Source organism: Carcharhinus amblyrhynchos, chromosome 6 (assembly GCF_965287045.1).
Source record: "Carcharhinus amblyrhynchos chromosome 6, sCarAmb.v2.hapA, whole genome shotgun sequence".
NCBI lineage: Eukaryota > Metazoa > Chordata > Chondrichthyes > Carcharhiniformes > Carcharhinidae > Carcharhinus > Carcharhinus amblyrhynchos.
Window position 1 is genome coordinate 66,151,299 of NC_137329.1, and position 21,897 is coordinate 66,173,195.

At 47.5% G+C, this 21,897-nt stretch overlaps 1 protein-coding gene across 5 annotated transcripts in view; it reads right to left on the bottom strand.

Annotated features, from left to right (window-relative positions):
- The window catches only part of nr1h3 (nuclear receptor subfamily 1, group H, member 3), a 179,743-nt gene that overhangs the window by 142,981 nt on the left and 14,865 nt on the right, over window positions 1-21,897 (bottom strand). For 4 of the 5 annotated variants that reach the window (XR_013886824.1, XM_080190560.1, XM_080190559.1 and 1 more), the window contains exon 1: window positions 7,034-7,177. The exons of the other annotated variant lie outside the window; for it this stretch is intronic. The gene's annotated coding sequence lies outside the window, so the exon portion shown is untranslated. Of the gene's footprint in view, window positions 1-7,033; window positions 7,178-21,897 lie in introns of those variants that run through there. 5 annotated transcript variants of the gene reach the window in all.

Genomic DNA, 21,897 nt, shown 5'->3' on the forward strand with positions numbered 1-21,897 from the left:
AGACCTAGATTTGCACAGAGGACCCAAACTTAAACACAGGACCCAGAAATCTTGGCTAACAAATGTATTAAAATTATTTGAGGTGTTTGTTTATTCCTCTTTTGTAAAAGAGTGGTAAGGGAATTGGATTACAATGGAAATTAGAGATAGTATCAGATTCAAGGAAGAAGCATACAAATTGGCAAGAAAAAGCAATAAGCCTAAGGATCGGGAGCAGGTTAAAATTCAGCAATGGAGGACCAAGGGATTGATTAAGAAGGGAAAAATAGAGTATGAAAGTAAGCTAGCGGGGATTATAGAAACTGACTTCAGAAGTTTCTGTAGATACTTAAAGATAAAAATATTGACAAAAATGAATGTAGGCTCTTTATGGTCAGAAATAGGAGCATTCATAATGGGGAATAATGAAATGGCCAAGAAATTAAATTCATACTTTGCTTTGGTCTTCACAAAAGATGACATGAATAACGTGCCAGAAGGAGCTGAAGGAAATCAACATTAGTAAAGTATTAATTGGGGAAAATTGATGGGATTAAAGATGGATAAATCTCCATGTCCTGAAGTCTTCATCCCAAAGTACTTAAGAAAGTGGCCCTAGAAATAGTAGGTCCATTTGTGGTTATTTTCTAAAATTTTTTGGCCTCCTGCACAGATTGGAGGATAGCTAATGTAAGCTCGCTATTCAAAAAGGGAGATAGAGAGAAAACAGGAAACTATAGACCAGTGAGCCTAATGGGGATGTTGCTCGAGTCCATTATCAAGAATTTTATAACTCAGTATTTGGAAGCCAAAGGTATAATCAGACAAGGTCAGCATGGATTTATAAAAGGAAATCATGCTTGAGAAATCTATTGACTTTTTTGAGGATGAAACTAGTAGACTTGACTGAGGAATCTGTTTGTAATATATATAAATGATTTGGAGGAAAATGTAACTAGATTGTAAGTTTGCAAATGACACAAAGGTTGGTGGATTTGCAGATAGCGATGAGGACCATCAGAGGATACAGCAGGATATAGATTGGTTGGAGACTTGGGCTGAGAGACGGCAGATGGCATTTAATCCAGACAAGTATAAAGTAATGCATTTTGGAAGGACCAATAAAGATAGGAAATATACAGTAAATGGCAGGATGCTTAAGAGTATTGATAGGCAGAGGGATCTGGGTGTACAGGTACACAGGTCACTGAAAATAGCAACACAGGTGAAGAAGGTAGTCAAGAAGGCATACAGCATGCTTGCCTTCATCGGCCAGGGGATTGAGTTTAAGAATTGGCAAGTCATGTTGTAGCTTTATTGAACTTTAGTTGGGCTATACTTGGAATATAGTGTCAAGATAGATGAAATAGAGGGGTACGCTGACAGAAACGACTTGAATTGGTTCTATGAAGCCCTCCACCCTCTCAGCGGACCTCAACCCCTCAGGGGTTCCCCTCTCCTGAGTACAGGTGGTACAACTCTCGTTACAGAGAGGGCTCAGATCCTGCAGAGATGGGCTGAACACTTTGAAGCCGTCCTCAACTGACCATCATCTATTAATGATGAGGCAATAGACAGGATTCCCCAGGTCAATATCAACAGCGCCATGGATGACCCACTGGTAGTAGCCGAAGTCACAAAAGTGTCAGCCAGCTATCCAGTGGCAGAGCCCCAGGGGCACTCATCTGGAGCTGGGCCTGCTTCCAGAGTCACAGTGTGGCTTCCACAAAGGCCACAGGACTATTGACAAGATTTTTGCTGCACGCCAACTTCAGGAGAAGTATCAGGAGCAGAATCGCGAGCTCTACACAACCTTTGTTGACCTAGCGAAAGCCTTCAACACTGTCAGCCAACAAGGCCTGCGGAGGATCATGTCAAAGTTCAGCTGCCCCTCCCTAATTCATTCAGATGGTACGCCAGTTCCATGATGGCATGATAGCCAGAGTACTGGATGGCGGAGAATCCTCTGAGGCATTCCCAGTCACCAATGGCGTCAAACAGGGCTGTGTGCTCACACCCACACTGTTCAGCATGATGTTTACTGCCATGCTGAATGATGCCTTCCAGGACAGTGTTGCTGGAATCAGCCTCAAGTACAGATTGGATGGGAAGCTCTTCAACCTGAGGAGACTTCAAGCTATTACCAAAGTGAAGGAGACTGTTCTGGGAAACTTCCTCTTTGCTGATGACTGCACCCTTTATACTGGCTCACAGCCAGAGATGCAAGTCACTATGGACAAATTTTCCACGGCTTGTGACAACTTTGGACTCACCATCAACATTAAAAAGACCGAAGTCATGCTCCAGCCTGCTCCTCATGCATTGTACACAGAACCCATAATCACAGTCAAAGGGCAGAAACTACAGGCAGTGGACCAGTTCACTTATCTTGGCAGCACCCTCTCCCAAGCAGTGACTATTGATACAGAAGTTAACTGCAGAATAGCAAAGGCAAGTTCTGCTTTCGGTAGACTGAGCTCCACTGTATGGGAACATCGAGGAATCAGCCCAGCAACAAAACTGAAGGTCTACAGTGACGTGGTACTCACTACCCTCCTGTATGCCTGTGAAACATGGACTGTGTATTGAAGGCATGCAAGACAGCTCAATCATTTCCACATGACTTGTCTTCGCAGAATATTATGCATCAGATGGCAACACAAAGTACCGGACACTGAAGTTCTCTCTAGAGCAAGTCTACCATCAGTCCACACACTGCTGATGAGAGTGCAGACCCGGTGGGCAGGTCATGTCATCCGTATGCCAGACGAGTGCATACCCAAGCAGCTCCTTTTTGGAGAACTCTCTGCTGGAAGACGCTCGCGTAGAGGGCAGAAGAAATGTTACAAAGACACACTCAAGGCCTCCCTGAAGTCACTTGACATAGACACAACCGCCTGGGAAATGCTGGCACAAAACCACCCTACCTGGCGCGGCCTCATCCACAAAGGCTGTCAAGCTCACAAAGCAAGGTATATTGCTGAAGCACAACTTAAGCACGACCTGCACAAGTCCAGAGCCACCAGCGCAACAACTTCAGTGTCTACACAGTTCTGTCCAATATGTGCCAGGACATTGCGTGCCTGAATTGGCCCAGATCAGTCATCTTTGGGCACATTGCATCCAGCCTCAAAATGACTAGTGGTGTCAAGGTCCTCATCAACGACGATGGCTGAACAACAACAACAGTGACAGGGTTAGTGCTGAGTGTGTGGTGGAGACAGGGTCACTGCTGAGTGCGTGGCAGACACAGGGTCAGTGCTGTAACTGCGGCGGACACAGGGTCAGTGCTGAGAGTGTGGTGCTGTCAGGTCAGCGTTCAGAGTGTGGTGGAGACAGGACTAATGCTGAGAGTGTGGCGGAGACAAAGTGAGTGCTGAGAGTGCGGTGCAGACAGGATCAGTGATCAGTGCAGGGAGTGTGGTGGAGACAAGGTCAGTGCTGAGAGTGCGACGGACACAGGGTCAGTGCTGAGAGTGCAACGGACACAGGGTCCGTGTTGAGAGTGCGGCAGAGACAGGGTCCGTGTTGAGAGTGCGGCAGAGACAGGGTCCGTGTTGAGAGTGCGGCAGAGACAGGGTCCGTGTTGAGAGTGCGGCAGAGACAGGGTCCGTGCTGAGAGTGCGGCAGAGACAGGGTCCGTGCTGAGAGTGCGGCAGAGACAGGGTCCGTGCTGAGAGTGCGGCAGAGACAGGGTCCGTGCTGAGAGTGCGGCAGAGACAGGGTCCGTGCTGAGAGTGCGGCGGAGACAGGGTCCGTGCTGAGAGTGCGGCGGAGACAGGGTCCGTGCTGAGAGTGCGGCGGAGACAGGGTCCGTGCTGAGAGTGCGGCGGAGACAGGGTCCGTGCTGAGAGTGCGGCGGAGACAGGGTCCGTGCTGAGAGTGCAGCGGAGACAGGGTCAGTGCTGAGAGTGCGGCGGACACAGGGTCAGTGCTGAGAGTATGGCAGACACAGGGTCAGTGCTGAGGGTGCGGCATTCACAGGGTCAATGCTGAAAGTGCGGTGCCGTCAGGGTCAGTGTTCAGAGTGCTGTGAAGACAGGATCAATGCTGAGAGTGCGCGGAGGCAGAGAGAGTGCTGAGAGTGTGGTGGAGACAGGGTCAGTGCTGAGGGTGTGGTGGAGACAGGGTCAGTCAACACAATCACAAGGTAAATTGGAAAAAGAAGAATATGCAAGGTTACAGTTAGAAGATAAGGGAATAGCAAGAGATGAATTACTCGGAGAGCCAGTGCCATCACAATGGGCCAAATTCTCTGATTCTCTGTTACTTCACAAGTACATTAACATATATTAAAATATTTGAAGATAAAACTATTGCAGACTTATTGGATAAATTGGCAAGTGAGTGGATTAATCAGATAATTTTACCAAAAATCAAGAGGGGCACAACGGAGAGAAAGTCCTCTTGCCATGCAGTATCATTCTCAGATCCTTTCCAGCTTGGGTTTGAGATTAAATTTGGGATTGGATATTGGAAGAGAGGAAGGAAGGACTGAGAAAGTCTATTATTCCTAAACAACAGACTTTGGCTTTAGGAATAGGAATTGTGTTTCCTGGATCTCTCATTCTTTCTTCTCCAAAGTCCAAAGGGAAAAACAAAATATCACTGGTGAATTAGACATTTAGATGCCTCACATCAGCTTTACTGGAAACTTGGTTTGTATTTGACCAGGAGTAACCCTTCTTCTGGCAAAGCCACACTGAGCTTATTAAAGAGGATGCCAAGTGTACAGATTATTGTTTATCTCAGCCATAGCCGTTAACACCAATGATAGTGGATCATTCATCCACTATAAACCTCAACTTCAACAGTCCAATTAAACACTTCCAGGACAGGTACAGCATGAGTTTAACTACAGGTAATGCTCCTGCTACACTGACCCCATCAAACACTCCCAGGACATGACTAAGACAGGGTTAAATACAGAGTAAAGCTCCCTTTCCACTGTCCCCATCAAACAATATAAGAAGTCTCACAACACCAGATTAAAGCCCAACAGGTTTATTTGGTAGCAAACACTTTCAGAGCACTGATCCTTTGTCAGGTGAGTGGGAGTTCAGTTCACAAACAGGACATATAAAGACACAAACTCAATTTACAAAGTAATGATTGGAATGTGAGTCTTTACAGCTAATCAAGTTTTAAAGGTACAGACAATGTGAGTGGAGAGAGTGTTAAGTACAGGTTAAAGAGGTGTTATTGTCTCCAGACAGGACAGTTAGTGAGATTTTGCAAGTGCAGGCACGTTGTGGGGGTTATAGACAGTGTGACATGAACCCAAGGTCCCGACTGAGGCTGTCTTCATGTGTGCAGAATTTGACTATCAATCTCTGCACTGTCGTGTGCAATGAAGGCAGTCACGGGCATTCAGCCTCCAATCTTCGGGTAAGTGTTCTCCAAGGCGGCCTTCACGACAGCGCAGAGTAGCAGAGCAGAGACTGATAGCCAAGTTCCGCACACATTAAAAATCTACTGGTGACTATGAAACCATTGTCAATTGTCAGAAAAACCCATCTTGTTCATTATGTCTTTTAGGGAAGGAAATCTGCCCTCGTTACCTGGTCTGGCCTACGTGCGATTCCAGAGCCACAGCAATGTGGTTGACTCTCAATTGCCCTCCAAGGGCACCTAGGGATAGGAAAAAATACTGCCAACCAGCAATGTTCATGTCCCACGAATGAATAATAAAAAAAAGCACTGACCCTCTGACACTGCAACGCTCCCTTAGTACAGACCCTCTGACAGTTTAGCCCTCCCTCAGTCCTGACCAAGTGACGGTGCAGCATCCCCTCAGTACTGACTGGACTACTGTTAATCTAACTCCCTCACATGTCACTCAGTAACCCCTCTGGCCCCAGCACCGTGTGTTACTGACTGTATCTCTACTGATGTTAATCCAGATCCCTCATGTTGTAACACAGTCACCCTCCTCTCCGCTATTGACTATATCTCTACTGATGTTAATCCAGATCTTCAAACTATTACTCTTTAACTCCTCTCTCCCCAGCATCCTACGTTACTAGCTGCATCTCTCTGATGTTAATCCAGCTCCCTCACACTGTAACACAGTCATCCTCCTCTCCCCTACTGACTGTATCTCTAATGCTGTTAATCCAGCGCCCTCAAACTGTTACTCAGTATCCCTCGCCCTCAAGGGTCAGGCTGGCTATGGGGGAGCCGACAATTGGGGCTGGCCTGGGGGCTGGGGTCAGGGAACCCGGCAATCATGCAAGTGGGCTGGGGGGTTCATGGAGGCCAACGATCGTGCAGGGGGTGATTGACTCAGCCATTAGTGAAGCTGGCTATTGGGAGGCCAGCAATGGGGGGAGCCAGTACGCATGCACTGAACTCCCTCATTGACTAATCGGCGCATGCGCAGTGGCCCACTCAGCACAATAATGCCAGCCTCTTAGGCAGGATTAGTCCCCACCCTCTCACCAGCATGATTTCCCTGCCGGATTCTGTGGTGCACAAAGTGCCAGAAAATCATCCCATGAACTGCACCCAAAAAACAGGTGGCAAATTGTCCCATTTTCCTGCCCGTTGGGCACTTGAGATTGTTTGGGAGGAAATCAACCCCACATATCTCTACTGATGTTGATCCAGCACCCTCAAAGTGTCACTTAGTAACCCCTCTCCCCCAAAACACTGTGTTACTAACTGTATCTCTACTGATGTTAACCCAGCTCCCTCAAAGTGATACTTAGTAATCCCTCATCCCCCCCGCACCTCCTGTATCTATAATAATCTTAATTCAGATCCTCCACAGTGTCATTCAGTAATCTCACTCAGATATCCAGCAGTTTCAATTTATAAGCTAATTTGCATGTTGGATGGGAGAGTAGACAGGGTAGGCATGTGAGAGGGGGTGCCACACTGGGATGCACTTGCGCTAACATGCAATGTATACACACACGGGCGGTAGACCTGTCCAACACAGCATGGCACTCTCAGACAACCGGTATTGCTACGTCAGGAAGTTTATACTTCACCAGTGAGCACATACACAAATTAGATGGCTAAGCATTAACCCTGCATTGCAGAAACTAACCTGTCCGTATAAACTCGTGCCTCTGGAGTTGTCAGATGTCTGACCCAGCAGCTTCAACTAGGATCATGTGACCAGGAGAATGTCTGCATGCTATCGGGCAAGATGACAATTCTGAGCAGACGAGAATGGGCCCAAGTTTGAGTGTCTATCTTCCTGACACTGATCTAATGTAATGTAGCTCCCAGTGAGTCCCTGTCACATGCCTCAGCTCTCCCTCAGCCTGTGCCAAACTCCACCCCTCAGCCTTTGTCCTTGGATGCATTGCTGCCAGCTCTCGCACATACACATCCACAGTCCACTCTGCCTCAGAACTGTAGCTTACTGGCAGCGTCAGAACTCAGCATCCAGTGACACAACGGCAGGGGAGCCAGCAAAACACACAGCAGAGCTGCTTGGGGCGGGCCAACAACTCAACTCAATGTGTTTACACTAAATAGCAAATATCCCATTCAGTCGCAACTCCACTTTTTATTGCAACAATTCAACAAAAACTTTCAGCAGATCTTGAATCTGAGAAAGACGGACTCGTCAGAACAGAATTGATTAATTATTAATCACACTTCTCAATACAAATATTTCTCTGCAATTTACCAAGTTACTGTTACGCATGGAGAAATTGCCAACATCAATTTTTGGCCTCTCCAATACAGACAAACCTTTAGACTCAGAAATGCGCTGGCCCTCCCACACATGCTCATACACTACCCCTCCAACACACTCAAAACACATACAAAAACTGCGGCTCCAACACAAACACACACCGCCCCTCCAACACACACATTCACTGCGTACCACCAACACACACACACACTGCACCTCTCCAACACACACGTGCACCGTGCCCCTCCAACACACAACACACACACATACATGTACACACAGCCCCACACACACTGCCCCTCACACAAACACACAGACAGACACACACACACAACCCCTCCAACACACACACAGACACAGCCCCACACACACACGCACACAGAGCCCCTCCAACACACACACACACACGGCTGCACGGTAGCACAGTGGTTAGCACTGCTGCTTCACAGCTCCAGGGTTCGATTCCCAGCTTGGGTTACTGCCTGTGTGGAGTTTGCACATTCTCCTCATGTCTGCGTGGGTTTCCTCCGGGTGCTCCTGTTTCCTCCCACAGTCCAAATATGTGTGGGTTAGGTTGATTGGCCATGTTAAAATTGGCCCTTAGTGTACTAGGATGCGTAGGTTACAGGGATTAGCGTGTAAAATATGTAGGAATGTGGGGGTAGGTCCTGAGTGGGATTGTGGTCGGTGCAGACTCGATGGACTGAAGGGCCTCTTTCGGCACTGTAGGGTTTCTATGATTCTATCATTCTATGACACACACACACACACACACACACACACTGCCCCCACACACACAACCTCTCGCAGACACACACACAGCCCCTCACACACACACACGTTAACACACACACAGACTCTCTCACACACACACACACACACACACATCCACCAACACACACACACACACAACCCCTCCCACACACACACACACACACAACCCCTCCAACACCCACACACACCCTCCAACACACACACATACACACACACATACAACCCCTCCAACACACAGACACACACACATGCAACCCCTCCCACACACACGCACACATGCAACCCCTCCAACACACACACAGACACACACACACATGCAACCCCTCCAACATACACACTACCCCTCCAACACACACACGCACACACACACACATCCTTCCAACACACAGACACACACATGCACACACACACCTGCAGCACCCTGCAACACAGCCCCTGCAACACAGCCTCTCCAACAAACACTCACATATAATCCTCCAAACACACACATAGTCCATCCAGTACAAACTCACACACATGGCCCCTCAAACACAGCCTATCTCTGATAACCCCCAGGGTTTGCATGGGGAATTACTGATTGATTTCCCTGTCGGCCTCATAGAATTTGCGCTCCCTGTGAATTAGTAATTAACTCCTCAGTTCGAGCTCATATACCAAGCCCTGTACAATGCAGGCCCCTGAGTGGGTCCTAGATAACATCAGGAGGTCAGTGTTTATCATTGGAAGGCAGAAGGTATATTAGTTCTCTTCATATATGGGTGGGAGATAATGATTGCTCTGGACATTTAACTCGGCACCACTAAGGCTGGAGACATCTTCGCCGGTGGCGGAGCCTTCCAGGGTCATCTATGTGGGAGTGGCAGTTTCCTGGAGCTCCATTGTTCCAGTAGCTCCATCACCATTCAGCCTGATATCTAAAAATCTTGGGGTGAAGTGCTATACCCACCCCAAAATGACCATTGTGGTGTGCACCATAGCAATGGCCTGAGTTGTCAGCCCTTCAGCCATTGTAGCCACCTCAAAACTGGTATAGCCAAAAAGTGTGGCAAAGGGTGAAATGGGATCATCACCCCCACACCTGTACTCAGCTCAACCACTGGCTCAGGGAAACAGACCAGCTCCCAGACTGCTATCATTAAAATTAAAATCTCAGCCAGGCCCATCAATGCCTCAGCACCATGCGCTGGGCCAGGCATTTTCTCTGTGCAGGTCCGCGCATCTTGCAACACTTTGGTGGGGGGGGAGGGGGGAGGATTTGGTGGTGATGGTGGAGGCACCTAGGGTCTGGGTTTGCCCTGTCTGAGATGCAACACCTTGGAAGGGGGACCTCTATAGCTCATGAAGTTATTAACAGCCCTCCCCCTTCAGTGGTGGTGCTGAAGAGGATCTTCCCTAACAATCCCAGGCCATAGCACCAGGCATCCTTGTCCTGGAACTTTCTCTGGACTCCTGGGGTGGAGCAGGGGTCTGAGTTGTCACTACCCTCTGGCCCAGAGACATGGGGGGAGCCCAAAGAGGACCTGTCTGCCAATTACCCTAGGGGTGGGATCAGGGCAGTGTCAGAGCTAGTTGGCAGGTCTGTGCCACCTGCTGTATTCACTGCAGCAGGAAACTTGGACCCAGAGGGTGAGTGCCCGGAGGAGGACGGCTGCTCGGCGATGGCATAAGGGATGAGTTGAAGTCTATCTGCAGCAAAACAGTAAACTTCCTTGTGCCCCTCTCCCATCGGGATCCCTTCAACCGCCTTGGGGACATTTGGGAATTTTAGTTAATGAATTCTGATCCGAGTTCAGCTAGCCCCTGACCACTGGTGAGGCCTAGCACTGCTGGTGCAGATCGTGCATGCCTTCTCCAAAGGGGCACCAGATTCGGACCAAAATGAGCAGTGTCAGCTGCAAGGTTTCCTTGCTGGGCTCCTGAGGGAGTGGAGGAGTGTGCCTTGCTCCCTCTGAGCACTAAAATGATGTTGGGGCAGGTAGCACAATGCTTTTGTCATGAAGGTATCATGCCTCAATATTGGCTGCAGCGTAGAGGCACAACACAGGTTGTTCCAGAACTTCACAGTTCTCTGGGATGGGAAGTATGTGGTGTGGCTCTTGCAAGAAACCCACACCAATCCAGAAATCAAAGCCACAAGGTTCCTGAGTAACAAAGGTGGTCTACATGAGTCACTTAGTACTTAATTCTAGTGGGGTGGCTATCTTGTTGGCCCCAGATTTTCAGCTGGTGATCTTAAAGATCGAGGAGTCTGTGCCAGGCTGATTGTTGCGCTTGACAGTTCACGAGGGGGGAGGTGTGGTGTTTCATTTCATGAATGTCTATGCTCCAAACGCTGGGCCACAACAAGTGACTTTCTACGAGAAAATGTAAACTCATCTTTGCACCATCATTTTAGATTTTTAGAATTTAGATTTTAAGTCTGCTTTGGAATCACAACTTCTACAGATTTGGCCGCCAGAGAAACAGCAAAGTTAGATGTCAACACCCAAATGCACAAGGTAATGGAAATCCTGCAGTGTTCAGCACTGTGAGCAGAATGCTGCCGATGTGGCAGCACAAGACACAGGGAGACAAGAACATGAGAGACACAATGTCGCAAGTGAGTTGGTTATATTGCCCATAATTGCCGGATTCAATTAAGTCCAGAAAGAAGGAAACAAAAGGTCTATGTTGTCAGCCATGGAGAGGATAGGGAGTCAGCCAGGTTTGTCCAAGAAGCAGGCAGTGCAGAGAAACAAGAGTTCAGGCTGAACATTCTCTCTGCACAGGGTGAAATTGATCATTTCTGGGTTCTCCCAAAACTAAAAGGAAAAACCATGAGAATGGGAACTGATACAAGGCTAGCGGTGTCCTTGATAACAGAATCAGTATACAGGGCTAAGTTTAAATGCTCTGCATTAGAAGCTTGCCAAAATCACACTGCAAGCATATACAGGGCATAACCCTTGAGGGTTATGTACTTGTGAAGGCATAGTTGAGGGGCCAATATGCAGAATTGCCACTATATGTGGTAAAAGGCAACTAGCTGCATTATTCAAACCCTCCTGGTTACAGAAGTTGAAATTGAACAGGAGAGTGTTAATAGGCAAGACATCTTGGAAAAACTTAAACATGTTTTTCAAGGAACCCTTATGGCTAAAGAAGTTTAAAGGCCATATGCCATTAGGCCTAAGGTGGAGGCTGAATTGGAATATTTGGGGGCTTTGGAACCAGTGATCATCAGTGAATGGGCCTCCCCAATTGTTCTGGTCTTGAAATCAGATAGATTGGTGAGTATCTGTGGGGATTTTAAAGTGACAGTAAACCCAGCCCTGTGTGATCTATTCAGTGGCCTGGCAAGGGGGAAATAAATTCTCCAAGATGGACCTACCTCAGGCTTATTTGTAGATGGGGTAGTCAAGTATTTATAACTGCCACTAACATTGTCTACCTGATATGCTGTAAGAAAGGATGCCCCGAGGCATGGCACAACGACAAAGGATGAATGAACGCGGCTCAACAATCAGAGGGTGGTGGGTGAGTGGAATCAGCTGCCATCGATGGTGGTGGAGGCAAATTCGTTAGGGTCTTTAAAGAGACTTCAAGATGGGTACATGGGACTTAATAGGATTGAGGGTTATAGGTAAGTCTAGTAGGTAGTGATGTGATTGGCACAACTTGTGGGCCGAAGGGCCTGTTTGTGCTGTAGTTTTTCTATGTTCTATGTTCCAATCACCAGGCAGGAGTGTTCTCTTCGTGTTGGTGAACACTTCAGCAGTCATGGACATTCAGCCTCTGATCTTCAGGTAAGCGTTCTGCAAGGCGGCCTTCACGACACACGACAATGCAGAATCACTGAGCAGAAACTGATAGCCAAGTTCTGCACACATGGGGACAGCCTCAACCGGGATCTTGGGTTCGTGTCACACTATCTGTAACCCCCACGGCTCGCCTGGACTTGCAAAATCTCACTAACTGTCCTGTCTGGACACAATACACATCTCTTTAACATGTGCTTAACCCACTCTCCACTCACACTGTCTGTACCTTTAAGACTTGATTAGCGGTAAAGACTCGTATTCTAACCATTATCTTGTAAATTGAGTTTGTGTCTATACATGCCTATTTGTGAACACAGCTCCCACTCACCTGACGAAGGGGCAGTGCTCCAAAAGCTCATGGCTTGTGCTACCAAATAAATCTGTTGGACTTTAACTTGATGTTGTGAGACTTGTTACTGTTTTTTCCAGAGGGCCATGGATCAAATCTTGAGTGGGTTGACAGGAGGCTGGTGTTACCTGAATGATATTCTAGTCATGGGCTCAACAGAGGAAGAGCATTTGAAGAACCTGGAGGAAACCTTAAAGAGGATGCAGGAGGCTACAAGTCAAGAGACAGAAATTTGATTTTTTTGAAGGATTTATTTGAGTACCTGGATCATATAACTGATGACAATGGATTGCATAAGGTGTCCAAGTAGATGGAGGCCATCATGAAGACCCTATGGCCAGACAATGTGTCCTAATTAAGGTTGTTTCTGGGACTTATTATCACAGCAAGTTTGTTCTGGATTTGGCAACTATGTTGAAACCAGTTGGTGCAAAAAGGGCAGCTGTGGAATTGGACCCAAGGATGTCAGGAGGCCTACCTGACAGTCAAGCAGGCTTTGAAGAGATCAGAACTGCTAGTACATTTCAACCCAAAGTTAACATTGCAGCTTGCTTGCAATGTTTCACCCTATGGGGTTGGGGATGTCCTGTCCCACATTATGCTGAACAGGGAGACAAGGCCCATCATAGACTCATAGAGTCATAAAGGTTTACAGCATGGAATCAGGTCCTTCGGTTCAACTTGTCCATGCCGCCCTTTTTTTTACACCCAAGCTAATCCCAATTGCCCGCATTTAGCTCACATCCCTCTATTCCCATCATATCCATGTAATTACCTAAGTGCTTTTTAAAAGACAAAATTGTACCCGCCCCTTCTACTGCCTCTGGCAGCTTGTTCCAGACACTCACAACCCTCTGTATGAAAAAATTGCTCTCTGGATACTTTTGTATCTCTCCCCTCTCATCTTAAACCTATGCCCTCTAGTTTTAGACTCCCCTACCTTTGGAAAAGGATATTGACTATCTAGTTGACCTGTGCCCCTCATTATTTCATAGAGCTCTATAAGATCACCCCTCAGCCTTCTCCGTTCCAGAGAAAAAAGTCCCAGTCTATCCATGGTTTGAGTTATAAGATGATCCTTATAACTCAAACCATCAAGTCTTGGTAGCATCCTTTCTAGTTTAATAATATCCTTTCTATAATAGAGTGACCAGAACTGTACACAGTATTCCAAGTGTGACCTTACCAATTTCTTGTACAACTTGCAAGGTGATTCATCTTAGTAGGACCAATTTGAATGTGAATTACAGGGTCAACGGCAGGATTCTGAGGAATGTGGAGGAACAGAGAGATCTTGGGGTTCATATCCACAGATCTCTGAAGGTTGCCACTCAAGTGGATAGAGCCGTGAAGAAGGCCTATTGTGTGTTAGTGTTTATTCACAGGGGGAATGAGTTTAAGAGCCATGAGGTTATGCTGCAATTGTACAGGATCTTGGTGAGACCATATCTGGAATATTGTGTGCAGTTCTGGTCACCTCACTATAAGAATGATGTGGAAACATTGGAGAGAGTGCAGAGGAGATTTACCAGGATGCTGCCTGGTTTGGAAGGTAGGTCTTATGAGGAAAGGTTGAGGGAGTTAGGGCCTTGGGAAAAAGGAGAGGAATAATGTTCCAAAGGCTACCCCAGGGATAGTCTCTCAAGATAGCAGGGGTAAGGCACCAACTGAAGTGGAAAGGGCACGAGGGGAAGAGGAAAATGCCTCAGAGGGAAGGAAGGGGGCTGGATGTGAGATAGTGGTGGGGGATGGGAGGGTTAGAGGAATTGATAGACGATTCTGTGGGCAAAAGCGGGACTCCAGGATGGTAGTCTGCCTCCCTGGAGCAGGGGTACAGGATGTGTCGGAGAGGGTAGAGGGAATCTTGCAGGGCCAAGGGACCCAGGCGGATGTAATTATACATGTAGGAGAGAAGGACATAGGAAGGAAGAGTAGGGGGGAAATACGTAGGCAGTTCAGCGAGTTGGGAGCCAGGCTGAAGTGTAGGGCCTCCAGGGTGGCGATCTCTGGGCTGCTGCCAGTGCCCAGCAATAGCAGGGATAAGAATAATAAGATCCTGCAGCTGAAATGCGTGGCTGAGGGATTGGTGCAGGACAGAGGGTTTTAGTTTTGTTGACCATTGGGAAGTTCTTGCAAAGGAAGGGCACTTGTATGAGGGATAGGGAACACTTAAATGGGAAGGGGACACATATTTTAGCTGGGAGGTTGGCTGGAGTGTTTAGGCAGGGTTTAAACTAGTATGGAGGGGGGGGTGGGGAGGAGAGAGACAGCTCAGGCACTGGGAGTGAGTTGGAGGTCAGGGTAAGTCTAGATGATAGGAAAATCCCCCAGGAGAAGGAGGATCTGAGAGGGCCTGAGGGTCTTAGGTGCATCTGTTTTAATGCGAGGAGTGTGACGGGAAAGTCGGATGAACTTAGGGCCTTGATGTTCGCGAGGAACTTAGATGTGGTGGCAGTGACAGACACGTGGTTAAAGGAGGGGCTGGACTGGCAGCTAAATATTCCAGGGTATAAGTGTTTTAGGCGTGATAGGGGAGGGTTGAAAAGAGGAGGGGGAGTGGTGCTCTTAGACAGGGAGCAGATCACAGTGGTGCAGAGGGAGGATAACATGGAGGGGTTGGAAATTGAGTCTCTGTGGGTGGAGTTGAGGAACAGGAAGGGGGCCATTACTATGCTAGGAGTGTACTATAGGCCACCCGATAGCCCGCAGGCAGTGGAAGAGGGTGTATGTAGGGACATTTTGGGTAAGTGTAGGAAGAACAGGGTTGTTGTAGTGGGAGATTTTAATCTCTCTGGGGTGGATTGGAAGGTGCCTAGAGCTGGGGGGGTTCTGATGGGGAGGAATTCGTAAGATGTGTATTGGAAGGATCCTTGCAACAGTATGTACATAGCCCGACTAGAGAGGGGGCGATACTGGATTTAGTTCTAGGAAATGAGCCGGGTCAGGTGGTTGAGGTTGCGGTAGGCGAACATGCGGCTAATAGTGACCACAACTCCGTCTACTTTAGGATACGAATGGAAAAAGACGAGAGGTGTCCTAAAGGGAGGGTGCTAAATTGGGGGAGGGCTAGATACAGCTGGATTAGGCAGGAGCTTAGGGATACAGACTGGGATAGGCTGTTGGAAGGCAAAGAGGAGGGCATGTGGGAGTCTTTCAAGGGAAAACTGCAAAGGGTGCAGGAAAGGCATGTGCCAGTTAGGAGAAAGGATGGGAAAGGTAGGATTAGGGAACCGTGGATTACTAGAGATATAGAAGACCTGGTTAGGATGAAACGAGAGGTGTATGTCAGGTCTAAGCAGCTGGGAACGGACAGAGCGTTGGAGGAATACAGAGAAAGTAAGAGGGATCTCAAACAGGGAGTTAGGAGAGCAAAGAGGGGGCATGAGATGGCTTTGGCAGGTAGGGTTAAGGAGAATCCAAAGGCGTTTTACTCCTATCTTAAGAACAAAAGGGTGGCTAGGGGTAAAATCGGTCCTCTCAGGGACAGACGTGGGGAATTGTGCTTAGAGGCAGAGCGAATGGGGGAGATCCTGAATGAATACTTTGCGTCGGTATTCACGAAGGAGAGGAGCTTGATGTCTGGTACGGTCATTGAGGGAGCGATAGACCAATTGAAAGATCTATCAATTACGAGGGAAGAAGTGTTAGGGCTTTTAGAGGGCACTAAAACCGATAAATCTCCGGGGCCCGATTGCATTTATCCTAAGCTGCTTAGAGAGGCGAGGGATGAGATTGCTGGGCCTCTGACGTGAATCTTTGTCTCTTCTTTGGATGCAGGTGAGGTCCCAGAGGACTGGAGGATAGCGAACATGGTACCGTTGTTTAAAAAGGGTAGGAGGGATAGCCCGGGTAACTATAGGCCAGTGAGCTTAACGTCAGTGGTAGGTAAGTTGATGGAGAGGATTCTTAGGGATAGGATGTATGCGCACTTAGAGCGTTGCGATCTGATTAAGGATACGCAGCATGGCTTTGTCAAGGGGAAGTCTTGCCTTACAAATCTGGTAGAATTCTTTGAGGAGGTGACAAAAATGGTCGACGAAGGACGAGCCGTTGATGTCGTCTATATGGATTTCAGTAAGGCGTTTGACAAGGTCCCTCATAGTAGGTTGGTACAGAAGATTAAAGCTCATGGGATATGTGGTCAGGTATCTAGATGGGTAGAGAACTGGCTTGCAAAGAGGAGTCAGAGAGTAGTAGTGGAGGGGTCTTTTTCTAACTGGAGGTCTGTCACTAGTGGTGTGCCGCAAGACTCAGTAGTGGGACCTCTTCTCTTTGTAGTGTATATAAATGATTTGGAAGAGGGAGTAGGTGGTGTGATCAGCAAATTTGCTGATGACACCAAGATGGCTGGATTGGCGGGCAGTGAGGAGCAGTGTCTGGCAATACAGCGGGATATCGATAGGCTGGTTGATTGGGCAGATACATGGCAAATGGAGTTTAATCCGGATAAATGTGAGGTGATGCATTTTGGCCGGAATAATGTAGGGGGGAATTATACGGTAAAGGGTAAGCCCGTAAGGAGTATAGAATCGCAGCGAGACCTGGGGGTGCAAGTGCACAAGTCTTTGAAGGTGGCAGTGCAAGTGGAGAGTGTGGTGAAGAAAGCCTATGGTATATTAGCCTTTATAGGAAGGAGTATAGAATATAAGAGCTGGAGTCTAATGTTGCAGTTGTACAGAACGTTGGTTAGGCCGCATTTGGAGTACTGCGTCCAGTTCTGGTCGCCTTACTACCGGAATGACGTGGAGACTCTGGAGAAAGTGCAGAGGAGGTTTACCAGGATGTTCCCTGGTATGGAAAGACTGGGGTATGACGAAAGATTGAAGAAATTGGGGCTCTTTTCCCTTGAAAGACGCCGACTGAGGGGGGATCTAATAGAGGTATATAAGATTATGAAGGGTATAGATAGAGTAAACAGAGGTAAGCTATTTCCTACGATAGAGACACGTAGGACAAGGGGCCATGGACTTAAGGTGAGGGGGGAGAGGTACAACACAGATATTAGAGGGAGGTTTTTCACACAGAGGGTAGTGGGGGTATGGAATGCTCTGCCCTGCCAAGTAAGGTGGTGGAGGCAAACACACTAGAGTCATTTAAGAGTAACTTAGACAGGCACATGACTGGATTGGAGATGGATGGACATAGGAGATTGTTTTAAATAAGGGTCATTAGCATTGGGGCGTCCCTGGTAATGTAAATGGATATGGTATGATAATAATGTTTTTTCTCTTTTCATTCACAGGTTTTAAGTTGGTCCGCATTGTGTCCAACGAGGGGCATACGCGCGATGCGTCGTACTGGAGCTGCTCTTGGTTGTTCCAGATTGGCCTAGTGCTTCATGTCGTTAGTGTGTGCCTAAACTGGACAATATACTGGGCAAGACAACAGCTCAGTGACTATCGCTGATTGCTGTGCAGACACATGGATTTGGGCCGGTGTCTGTGGGAGTTTGCGCATTCTCCCCGTGCTTGCGTGGGTTTTCTCCGGGTGCTCCGGTTTCCTCCCACACCCCAAAGATGTGCTGTTAGGCTGATTGGCAGGAATAAATTGTCCCTAAATCAGATTCCCTCAATCTGGATGGCCATAAAACATTAGACAGGGGTCATGGGTGGAGAGGGGGACTGGTGGTGTTGAGATGGCGGCGCAGGCTCGTTGGGCCGAAGGGCCTGTTTCCCGGGCTGATTTTGTTCTTTATTCTTTCTCTTTAGAACAGAGGAGGATGAGCAGCGACTTAATAGAAGTTTATAATATGATGAGGGGGATAGATAGAGTGGACGTTCAGATACTATTTCCTCGGGTGGATGTAGCTGTTAGGGGGCATAACTATAAGGTTCATGGTGGGAGATATCAGATGGACGTCCAAGGTAGGTTCTTTACTCAGAGAGTGGATAGGGTGTGGAATGCATTGCCTGCTGTGATAGTGGAGTCACTTTAGGAACTTTCAAGTGGTTATTGGATAGGCTCATGGAGGGCACCAGAACGATAGCTTGATTTTGGTTTCAGATAAAGCTCGGCACAACATCGAGGGCCAAAGGGCCTGTACTGTGCTGTACTCTTCTATGTTCTATGTTAACTTCAACAAGCTGTCCCAACTCCTGTATTCAATGTTCTGACAAATGACACCAAGCGTGCTGAATGCCTTCTTCACCACTCTGTCCACCCGTGACTCCACTTTCAAGAAGCTATGAACAATCACCAAGATCGTTAACGAAGGGTGAGGAAAAGCGTGCTCAAGTGGAAAAAGAACACTTGATCATCATCTTTGGCATCAAGAAGGTTATCATTTCCTACATGGCAGACCATAAATCTTTGACATCCATTTTCAGCTCATACCTGGAATACCATGGTGCCGTCTCACTTGCAAAGGTGCTAATTGGTATTGTCAAACTACTCATATCCAATACCGCCAGTCCAAAGAACATGGCAATGTGGATGCTCTGTCAAGGCTGCCTGGGGACAAAGATGCGCCTGGTGGAATTGGTAAATGGATTTTACACAATAAGATAAAGTTCCTATAACCACTAACCAGGTGCAGAATGCCACTCAGAGCGAACCAATTATGAGCTAGGTAGTGGACCTAGTTCTGCGAGGAATGACCAGTGTAGGAGCCACTCAAAGTTACAGCCGTATATATGTCCCAAAAGGAGTTGTCCGTGTTGGATGGATGCTCAGTACGGGGCATGAGAGTCATCATAGCACCCCCCCCACCCCCGACCTCCTCATTAAGAGGAAAGGTGCTGGAACAGGTGCACCAAGGGCATCTGGGGTGGTGTGAATAAAAGTAGTAAGAAGCTATTTCTGGTGGCCAAACATTGATGCCCAGATTGAACAGAAAGAAGGAATGTGTGAGTCCTGCACCTTGGTGTAGGACTCTTTTTTGTCACCTCTTCTTCCATGGGAATGGCCCAATCACCATAACAGCAAATCCATGTTGACTTTGCTGATCAAGTGGAAGGGCAGATGCTCTTAGAGTCATAGTCAAACAGCAAATAGGCATTCTTAGTGAATGCCCACTCCAAGTGGCCGGAGATGATGAATGGGATGGATAGGATAGAGGTGGAGAGACTCTTCCCGCTCAAAAAAGACAGTAGGACTAGGGGGCACAGCCTCAAGATAAAGGGGAGGCGGTTTAGAACGGAGTTGAGGAGGAACTTCTTCACTCAAAGGGTGGTGAATCTCTGGAATTCTCTGCCCGTTGAAGTGGTGGAGGCTGCCTCGCTAAATATTTTTAAGAAGCGGGTTGATGGGTTCTTGATAAGAGAGGGGATTAAGGGTTATGGGGAGAGGGCGGGAAAGTGGAACTGAGCCATGATCTTATTGAATGGCGGGGCAGGCTCGAAGGGCTAGATGGCCTACTCCTGCTCCTATTTCTTATGTTCTTATGAGATAGTGGATTGTCTAATCAGTTCTAGATAAACTTTAAATGTTTTGGCAATCCAGAACAAGTGGTCAGTAACAATGGACCCCAGTTTGTAGCACAAGACTTTGAGTACATGGAGTACCACAGAATCAAACCTGTGAGGTCAGCACTGTATCATCTGGCAATGAACAGTCTGGCAAAACTATTTGTTCAGACCATGAAACTTTCTCTACGAAGTTGTAAAGGGAGGGGTCGCTTGGACTGATAAATAAATTCGCGGGTGTATAGTAACACATCACATGTGACAACCAGTGCTTCCCGGCTTTGTTGATATTCAGCTGAAAATTAAGAACCATATTTGACTTGCAGTGGCCGAAGGAGATTTGAGATGTTTAAGAGGGACAGAAGGCCAAAAGGGTAGGAAGCGCAAAGTCAAGGACATTTCTGAGTTTCTTCTGGCCAACATTATACTTCTAGGGAGAAGAGGATCAATCATAGAATCCTACAGTGCAGAAAGAGGCCCTTCGGCCCATCAAGTCTGCAGCAGCCACAATCCCACCTAGGCCCTATCCCCATATCCCTACGCATTTATTCACTAATCCCTTTAACCTACACATCTCAGGACACTAAGGAGCAATGTTAGCATGGCCAATCAACCTAACCTACACATCTTTGTACTGTGGGAGGAAACAGGAGCACCTGGAGGAAACCCACGCAGACACGAGGAGAACGTGCAAACTCTACACAGACAGTGACCCAAGCTGGGAATCGAACCCAGATCCCTGGAGCTGTGAAGCAGCAGTGTTAACCACTGTGCTACCGTGCTGCCCACATTGGCTACAATTGTCACCCAAGTGATGGCCTTACACAGTACAGACCAGGGATGATCTGATTTGAAGAAGACCTGCTCACTAGTTGGTCACAGCATCAAAATTGGGAAACTCTACAAAGGACAGAACCATCCAGGATGGTCCCACTGATGTGGCCCAAGCCTAGGGTTCCAGAGTCAGTGCTGACCCCCCCTAAGGAAAAAGCAGCATCAGTGGCACCAGCCACTGCCAACATTCCTGAAATGAAGAAGTAGTTTATAATGAAACCATCATCCCCCTGATGTTCATGTGAACTGTCAAAATGGAATTTGTGGTAGGGAATGTAGCAGTTTGTAATGCTTTGTGTAAATATTCTCCACTGTATGTATATATGTTTTAGTTGTGAAAGTTTTGGATTAAAGGGGGAGGGGTGTTGTGTGTTTTTGGGGCACATAATACCCCTTTAAGAATGTGGGTCAGGTGACCCCTGGTGGATTTGTCCTCCCAGTGTGGAACCAAGTTAAGCAGTCTAGGAATTTGACTTTGGGTAGTGCACGCCTGTAAAAAAGAACTCCCAGTGTTTAAGTTACCAAGCCTACTTTGTGGTTCTTCTTGCACAACCCTTCACTGAAGACATAAGAACATAAGAAATAGGAGCAGGAGTAGGCCATCTAGCCCTTCGAGCCTGCCCCGCCATTCAATAAGATCATGGCTGATCTGAAGTGGATCAGTTCCACTTTCCCGCTTTCTCCCCATAACCCTTAATTCCCTTGTCTATCAAAAATCTATCTACCTGTGACTTAAATATATTTAGCGAGGTAGCCTCCACCACTTCAACGGGCAGAGAATTCCAGAGATTCACCACCCTTTGAGTGAAGAAGTTCCTCCTCAACTCTGATCTAAACTGCCCCCCGCTCCCCCTTATCTTGAGGCTGTACCCTCTAGTCCTGCTATCCTTTCTAAGCGGGAAGAATCTCTCTACCTCTACCCTATCCATCCCCTTCATTATCTTATACATCTCTATAAGATCCCCCCTCATCCTTCTAAACTCCAACGAGTACAGACCTAGTCTATTTAGTCTCTCTTCATAGTCCAACCCCCTCATCTCCTGTATCAGCCTAGTGAACCTCCTCAGCACTCCCTCCAAGGCCAATATATCCTTCCGCAAGGTC